The sequence below is a fragment of the Chenopodium album genome, chromosome 23, assembly GCF_948465745.1.
Source record: "Chenopodium album chromosome 23, dcCheAlbu1.1, whole genome shotgun sequence".
NCBI lineage: Eukaryota > Viridiplantae > Streptophyta > Magnoliopsida > Caryophyllales > Amaranthaceae > Chenopodium > Chenopodium album.
In genome coordinates this window covers 1598216-1607825 of record NC_137856.1, presented here as the reverse complement: position 1 = coordinate 1607825, position 9610 = coordinate 1598216, and positions in this window count along the sequence as shown.

The window sequence follows — 9610 nt, the reverse complement described above, 5'->3', positions numbered from 1 at the left end:
TGCAGCAACTGCCCTGTCGGTTCAATAAGCACATGCTCCAGCAGCGGCTCTTTAATAGCCCAAGGTTGCAGCCAAAATCTTGTGTGTTTTCCATTTCCAACAGCAACACTGATTCCTTTTTTCAAAACATCAATATTGTCAATTATACCTCGCCAAACATTCGAACAATCAGCCTTGGGCTTGAACATTTCGACATCACATCTAGCCTCACAATATTTATGTCTCGGCACCTTAGACCACAGAGCTTGGGGTTCTGTCAAAATTCGCCAACCTAGCTTCGACATAAAAGCTGCATTAGCCTGTCTCATAGACCTAAACCCAAGTCCTCCTTCATTGTTAATTCGTTGTTAATTGTTATTTTTAACTTATGAATTTGCACATAATAATTAGCCGATGTAGCATATATAAAACTAGCAACATCATCTTGTTTCAAAATTGGACCGTCAATTTTAGCTACTCCCTAAAAAAGTCGGATCTATCTTTACATATTGGAATTTATAATTGAACATTGAAAATTATTGGAATTAGTATAAAACTACTCTTATTCCGATCTTAACTCTTGATAATTTTTCAATACCTATTTGTTTTTTTTTTTTTTGGTGTTTCAACCGGTTCACCCTTTGGGCTAATCCGGATTCGGGGATCAGCTCTGGATGGTTAGGTTCCAATCTCCTCCTCATTGTTGTTGCGGGGGATCTAACACGGGTCCTCTCTACCAAGTGTAATCCCAATCACTACCGCACCAGCCAATTGGTTTAGATACCTATTTGTTATATAAGGTTTTCATTTTTAAGTCACATAATATAATATTATCATTTAAAATATATACGAGTACAAACATTGAACAACTTTATCTTTATTTATTTATTTATTTATTTTTAATTTTTTTTTTTTGTCAAAATCACGCATCACAAGAGGTTAGGAACACTATATACTAGTATATTTTTCAGTAATCAATACATTTGTTAAGACATTATTTTGACCATTATTAATATATGTAAATAGAGTTGTCAGACTTGTTAGAAATTGGATTAATAATTTAATCAAACCACCCATTTCAAATTGTATTTGGACCAAAGAGGGCTAAATATAGAGGGCTAAATATGGAGGATCCAAATTCGATTGGTAATCGACTTATAATCAACTCGGATCTAAATACAACTCGACCTAAACTTAGCTCTTAGCTCTTTTTTTATTTGACCTGATGCAAAGTTAACTAACCTCGATCGATTTGGCACAATTGATCTGAACTCATCCGCCCTAATTTGACTTGATCTAAACTCATCAACTCGGCCAAAAATCAACGAGAAAGATATCTGATTGAACCTAACCTATTTAGATTCGACCTATTACCAAAGCAACCTGATTTTGATCCAACCTATATTCAATCTAAGCTAATCTTTGCTACATAATACTTAACTCAAAAAATTATAATTAGTCAATAATAGATTAATCATAAATTATGGTTTGATTAGATTCTCTGACTTGGGCCAAGTGTTTTACTTTTATACTTAGGGCATGTTCACATTTATTGAACCGAGCTGAACTGAACTGAACTGAACTGATTGGAGCTGAACTGAACTGAATTGAGCTGAAATGAATATTTTATGTGAGAGGGAAATTAAGAGCTGAACTGAACTGAACTGAACTGATTGGAACTGAACTGAACTGATTAGAGCTGAACTGAACTGAACTGAACTGAAATTAAATAAATGTGAACAGACCCTTAGTCATACTCTTTCGTTTTGTAATAATCGTAATATTTTTCTTTTATTAAGTCTATTTCATAATAATTACATTACTTTCTTATTTGGTTAAAGTCAACTATTATATTTTATTATATGTCTTACATTACATTTTTTTTTTATATTATGATATTATTATATCTCTCTCCCACTAACATTTCAACTATATTTTATATTATATTATTAAATTCCCACTTTAGCCCCACCCCATAACTATGTTTTATGTCTACTATTGCGATTATTCCTATATGGGAAATTCCCTGTTTCTCATGGTGAGAAACGAAATTTGTTTCTCATGGGGGCATTTTTGTGAATAAATCAACAACTTTTTCAATATTGTGGGCTCCATAGTTGAATAAAGTTGAAAAAGTTGTTGATTTATTCACAAAAATGCCTCCATGAGAAACGAATTTGTTTCTAACGGTGAGAAACTGGGGCTTCCTCTTCCTATATTACGTAACGAGAAGAGTATTTTTTGAATGAAAATGGGGAGAGTATTTGATATGTTAAAAACTGTTGTATATTACATAATAACACATAATTTCATACCAAGCATTATTTAAAATTATTTGGAGGTTCTACATTTAAAAATATCACGGACGAGCCTGGATTGTTTAGGACACTCCCGAGTCCCTAACCCTATTTGTGCATACCATGTAGGTCATCGGAAAGTGAAAATTGGATAGTAGCAGCAGGAAAAGATCCAGTGGCGGACAAAACGGCATGGAATTGTACTTTGTTTAGGGCCAATGTGAGTGATGATGGAAAGACAGTGAAGTTTGTTCATGTTCAACTTGGAAAAACTGTAGGGAGGCGTGATGTTGCTCCGGATCGAAATATGTACTTGTGTTTGGAACCTCTTGCCACCACTGAAGACAATTCCGCAGTGGTGGATTATGGATCAATTACCATACTTCCCCAATATGTTGCATTTAAGGACCCAGATGGTCATCAATATTTTAACACAAAAAAGACGTTTCCTTTTGTCACGTTCACAAGCGACGATATTGGAGAGGAAGGGAATTCATTCGAGATTGTTACCAATCCTGACGGACTCATCAATCTGAAAAGTAGTGATACCGGAAAGTGTTTGCAAAGCAAATGCCATATACCCGCGTTTATTTATATGTTTCCAATAGATATTGACAATGTAATAGTTTGCTATCAGGATTACATGGACGATGACACTGACATGTTGTTTTCAATACATAGAGTTGACAAAAATGTTGTTGCTCTTCGTCACATATACACTAACAAATTCTTGGAGAGGATAGATCTTGGTGATAATGCCGGCCTCTCTAACTATGGATTAATGACCACTTCAAATACTATAACAAAGGAGTGTAGATTGCATGTGGAAGAACCTGTTCTTGCACGCCAAGTTAATGTGTTCGAGTTTCATCTTGATAGAGCAAGGATCTATGATCTCAATCCTCTCGCATTAGATATGCAAACAGGTAAGAACCAAGCTGATGATGATGACGCACACATTACATTTGTATTTAGCATTACTACATCTTGGAGTAGAACATGGAGTGTTGGCGTTTCTTGGACTGTGGGTATGAAAGTAACTCTTACCAGTGGAATCCCTAAAGTCGCTGAGGGGTCCGTCGAGATTTCGGAACAATTCTCGGCGCAGTACAATATGGGAGAAACTGAGAGTATAACTATTACTAACTCAAGCTCTTATACTGCCAAGGTGCCACCCCGGCATAAGGTAACCGTGACTGCTGTAGCAACACAAGGCAAATGTGATGTCCCTTTTTCTTATTGTTGGAATGTGACTCGAGAATCAATCGAGGCTTGGCATATAAGCTAAGGGGAAGAATTGCTTGTGTTAAGCAAGGAAGCATTGGATGGGTCAACTTCAACTGGGCATATCTCTCAAACTACTTAGAGTTTTGAGGTGATTCAAGTTGGAGGTGAAAGCTTGTTTCAAGAGCTTTCCAATGATAGGTCATAAGCTTAATTCCGATAAGAAACGAGGAAGTTATAGCTGTTTTACTACGGGCTGTCTGTGCTGATGCGAACAGGGGAAGCACGTCCGTGCCATATTTGGCACGTCCGTGCCATATTTGGCAGTAGCTACTGAAATGAGTTATCTGGGCTTGCACGTCCGTGCCATATTTGGCACGTCCGTGCCTTCCTGATACCCTGTCCAGATCTGTCGGGGGTATAAATACTCATTAAGGGTATTTTGTTTATTATCCCCCAAATTGAGTGAAACACAATTAGAGCTAGGGTTCTTGTTCTTGAAATCCTTGTGCTTTAGAGTGGAAATTAGTGAGAGATTACTCTTGTAAACACTAATTGAAATCAATACAAACATTCTCCTTGTTCTTGGGTGGGTTTTATAGTCTTCAAGTAATTGCTTGAAGGATTTTCCCACCTTCCAATTTTTGTCTCTTTTACTATCAAATTTCCTTATTGTTTTTGCTAATTACTTTAATTATCAACCATTTGCTCTAACAAATTGGTATCAAGAGCTAGGTTAGATCCTTGGGTAAAATTAGGGCTTGTTCTTGGTTGATTGAAAATTGAAGGTATTTTGGCCATGGGAGGTTCAAAATTTGATATTGAGAAATTTGATCGGTCAATCAACTTTGGGTTATGGAAGTTGAAGATGAATGCCATTTTGGTTCAAAATGGCTTGGATGAGGCAATGCTTGGGATTAAGAAGAAGCCTTCGGCTATGTCGGAGGAGGAATTCTTAAAGTTAGACAAGAAAGCTCTCTCCTTGATTCAATTGAGCGTTTCTAATGAGGTGTTGAGGGAGGTAGCGAAGGAAACAACGGCAGCGGGGTTATGGTTGAAGCTTGAGTCGCTTTACATGACAAAATCGGTAACCAATCGACTTTTGTTGAAGAGCAAACTACATGACCTCAAACTTGAAGAAGGTAAATCCTTGAAATCTCATCTTGATGAGTTTGATTCTATAGTTATGGACTTGCATAATATAGATGTTACTTTAGATGATGAAGATTTAGCTATACGTTTGTTGTGTTCATTGCCTCCCGATTATAAGCATTTTAGAGAGACGGTTTTGTATGGTAGAGATGAATTGTCACTTGAGGATGTTAGGAGTGCGTTGTTGCAAAGGGAGTTAATTGAAAATCAATTAACTAGAAATGATGACCTTGTTCATGGTGGTGAAGGTCTTGTTGCGAGAGGTAGACCAAAGGAGAGGAACAATTTCGGTGCTAAATCCGGTACTTCTAAGTCTAGATCAAAATCTAAGCTTAAGAATGTTGTTTGTCATGCTTGCCGTAAGAAAGGCCACATTCGGAAGTTTTGCCCGGAGAAGGGGAAAAAGGATAAAGGTAAGAGTGTTGCTAGCACATCTTACCATGACGATTCGGCGGCGGTGGCTCATAGTGATAGTGATGATTCAATTCTTCTTGCAGTTGAATCGAATTCAAGGTCCAATGACAAATGGATACTTGATTCGGGGTGTTCTTATCATATCACTCCCAATCGACATTGGTTCTCTACTTATGATAGTGTTCAAGGTGGAGTGGTATTAATGGGCAATAGTGCGGCTTGCAAGGTTGCCGGGATTGGGGCGGTTAGGATCAAGATGTTTGATGGAATGGTCCGTACTCTATCAAATGTGCGTCATGTTCCGGATATGACTAAGAACTTGATCTCATTGGGCACTTTGGATAGCAATGGTTGCCGGTGCACTCTTGAAAAGGGTGAGCTTAAGGTTGCTTTGGGGGCTCAAGTTGTGATGAAAGGCAAGAAGATTGGCTCACTCTATGAGTTAATCGGGTCGACGGTTGAGAGTTCGGCATCGGCGGTGTCTTCGTCAATGTCCGAGTCCGATAATACGAAGTTGTGGCATATGAGGCTTGGGCACATGAGTGAAAGAGGTTTGTCGGAATTGTCCAAGAGAGGTCTATTGGGAAATCAAGCTACGGGTTCTATGGAATTTTGTGAGCATTGTGTGTTCGGGAAACAAAGAAGGGTTAGCTTCAAGGCGGCCACACATAGAACCAAGGGTACACTTGATTATATTCACTCGGATTTATGGGGTCCTTCTAGAAAGCCATCCTTGGGTGGTCACCGCTATTTGCTCACCTTTATTGATGATTATTCACGGAAGGTGTGGGTTTTCTTCTTGAAAAGCAAAGATCAAGTCTTTGAGGAGTTCCAAGATTGGAAAACCTTGATTGAGAAGCAAACCGGAAGGCAAATAAAGAGGTTGCGAACGGATAACGGGCTCGAGTTTGTAGAGAAAGAATTCACCAAGTTTTGCAAGAAACTTGGCATTGCTCGTCATCGCACTTGTACCGGTAGACCACAACAAAATGGAGTGGCGGAAAGGATGAATAGGACTTTGCTTGAAAAGGCTCGATGTATGTTGTTCCAAGCGGGGCTAAGCAAGGGATTTTGGGCCGAAGCGGTGAAAATGGCGGCTCATGTGGCAAACCGATCACCACACACCGCTCTTGGGTTGAAGACGGCGGAGGAGATGTGGTCGGGTTCACCGGGAGATTATTCCGGATTGAGAGTTTTCGGTTGCCCGGCTTATGCATATGTGAATGACGGGAAGTTGGAGCCTAGAGCAAAGAAGTGTATCTTCTTAGGATACACGGATGGGGTCAAGGGTTATAGACTTTGGGACCCTAGCACATCAAGAATCATCACTAGCCGAGATGTTACCTTTAATGAGTCCGTATTTCTTCAAAAGGGTGATACTTCTTCTTTTGAGCTTGCCGAGAAGGAGGTGGAGAATGATGACGGTGTTGATACTCATGAGAAGGTTGATGAAGTTCTTGATGATGATGTTGGTGTAGAGACACCACAAAAAGGTGGAGATGTTCCTTCCACTTCCTCCCCTAGGAAGGCCACCACACCTAGGAAGGAACAATCTTCCCACCAAGTGCAAAAATCAAGCCTAGCACATGGACGGGCTAAGAGGCCTATAAAGCCTCCGGTCCGGTTCGGATTTGAGGAGATGGCGGCCTATGCATTGAATGTTGCTAGTGATGTAGTCGATCTTGAGCCATCTTCATATACCGAAGCAATGGAGTGTGTTGACTCTAAAAGATGGCAATTGGCCATGGAAGAAGAGATGGAATCTCTTCACAAGAATCAAACATGGAAGCTTGTAGAGAAACCACGGGGCAAGAAAATTGTTGATTGCAAATGGGTCTACAAGTACAAAGAAGGAATCCCGGGAATTGAGGAGCCAAGGTGCAAAGCAAGAGTTGTAGCACGTGGTTTTAGCCAAGTCCCAGGAATCGACTACAATGAAATTTTCTCACCGGTGGTAAGGCACACTTCTATACGTTCACTACTTGCTCTTGTTGCCATGCATGATTTGGAGTTGGAGCAATTAGATGTGAAAACCGCATTCTTGCATGGAGAGCTTGAGGAGGAAATCTACATGCGGCAACCGGATGGTTTTGTTGTTGAGGGTAAGGAGGAGCATGTATGCTTGTTAAAGAAGTCCTTGTATGGTTTGAAACAATCACCTCGGCAATGGTACAAACGGTTTGACCAATGTATGTTGGGGCATGGTTTCTCCCGAAGTGACTATGATAGTTGTGTATACTTGAAGAAGGTGAGTGATGGCTCTTTGTTGTATCTTTTGCTATATGTTGATGATATGCTTGTAGCGGCAAAAGACATGTTTGAGGTCAAGAAGGTGAAAGAAATGTTGAAGGGGGAATTTGAAATGAAGGATTTAGGCCCGGCAAAGAAAATTCTCGGCATGGAGATCATAAGAAATCGTGAGAGACGGAGTTTGTACTTATCCCAACAAAAGTACATTGAAAAGGTCTTGGAGAGATTTCATATGATGGATGCTAAGCCCGTTTCCGTTCCTTTAGCATCTCATTTCAAATTGTCATCCTTGGATTCTCCAAATTCCAAGGAGGACAAGGAGTTCATGTCATCCATTCCTTATGCCAATGCGGTTGGGAGTATTATGTATGCAATGGTTTGTACTCGACCGGACATTGCTCAAGCCGTAAGCGTGGTAAGTAGGTACATGGCAAATCCCGGAAAGGCACATTGGCAAGCCGTCAAGTGGATTCTTCGGTATTTGCAGGGTACTTCTAGCACTTGTATTGAGTATGGGCGGAATGGAGATGACTTGATTGGTTATGTGGATTCCGATTATGGTGGTGACCTTGATGATCGGAAGTCCACTTCGGGGTATGTGTTTTGCCTCGGTGGTTCGGCTATTAGTTGGAGGTCGGCATTGCAAGAAGTGACCGCCTTGTCAACAACGGAAGCCGAATACATGGCTTTAACGGAGGGGTTTAAAGAAGCCCAATGGCTTGGTGGCTTTGTTGGAGAGTTGAGGTCGGAGAGATGTGTTCCTATGATGTATAGTGATAGCCAAAGCGCTATACACTTGGCTAGAAATCAAAATTCTTTTCATAGGAGGACAAAACACATCGATGTAAAGTATCACTATATTCGAGATACTATTGCTAGTGGCAAGGTTGCACTAGGGAAGGTGCATACTTCAGAGAATCCGGCGGATATGTTAACTAAGCCTTTGCCGGTTGCAAAGTTTGAGCATTGCTCAAACTTGGTTGGTTGTTATTAGCTATGTTGTTTTTTTTTTGACACCCTTGTAAGGGTGGTTACACCTTTTGTAGGTGGTTTCATCTTTGTTGAAGATGTTGGTTACATCCGTTGTTTTCGGATGGTTTTTTTGTGAATACTTGACATGATTGATTATCTTGTCAAGGTGGAGAATTGTTGGAATGTGACTCGAGAATCAATCGAGGCTTGGCATATAAGCTAAGGGGAAGAATTGCTTGTGTTAAGCAAGGAAGCATTGGATGGGTCAACTTCAACTGGGCATATCTCTCAAACTACTTAGAGTTTTGAGGTGATTCAAGTTGGAGGTGAAAGCTTGTTTCAAGAGCTTTCCAATGATAGGTCATAAGCTTAATTCCGATAAGAAACGAGGAAGTTATAGCTGTTTTACTACGGGCTGTCTGTGCTGATGCGAACAGGGGAAGCACGTCCGTGCCATATTTGGCACGTCCGTGCCATATTTGGCAGTAGCTACTGAAATGAGTTATCTGGGCTTGCACGTCCGTGCCATATTTGGCACGTCCGTGCCTTCCTGATACCCTGTCCAGATCTGTCGGGGGTATAAATACTCATTAAGGGTATTTTGTTTATTATCCCCCAAATTGAGTGAAACACAATTAGAGCTAGGGTTCTTGTTCTTGAAATCCTTGTGCTTTAGAGTGGAAATTAGTGAGAGATTACTCTTGTAAACACTAATTGAAATCAATACAAACATTCTCCTTGTTCTTGGGTGGGTTTTATAGTCTTCAAGTAATTGCTTGAAGGATTTTCCCACCTTCCAATTTTTGTCTCTTTTACTATCAAATTTCCTTATTGTTTTTGCTAATTACTTTAATTATCAACCATTTGCTCTAACACTTATGATCAGGTTGACCTTATGCCTGACGGAAAAAATAATCCGAAAAGAATGACGGATGGTGTTTTTACTGGCGTTAACGCCTATAACTTCGAGTTCGTTGAAACCAAGGAACCCCTCTAATATAATCCGCTCCTGCATTGATAGCCTACAAAGATCATATCGTGTTAATTGGGGATTGTTTCTTTCATGCTAGCTAGCTTGTACTCTGCATTTGCTTGCTTGTTTTTTCAATTTTGCCCAACTTCTTTCTTGTATGCAATGTAATAATTGTGCACTTCCATTGCATAGGTGTGCTTGTATTGTTCAGTGTTTGAGTGTTATGTTTACTACTTTACTGTGATGTTATTATTGTACCGTTGTACGTATAGTACTACACTTATTTTTGTGCAATAAAGCTCTACTATTATCGCATTTCATGTTGTCTAAACTTGGAGCTCCTAAACTT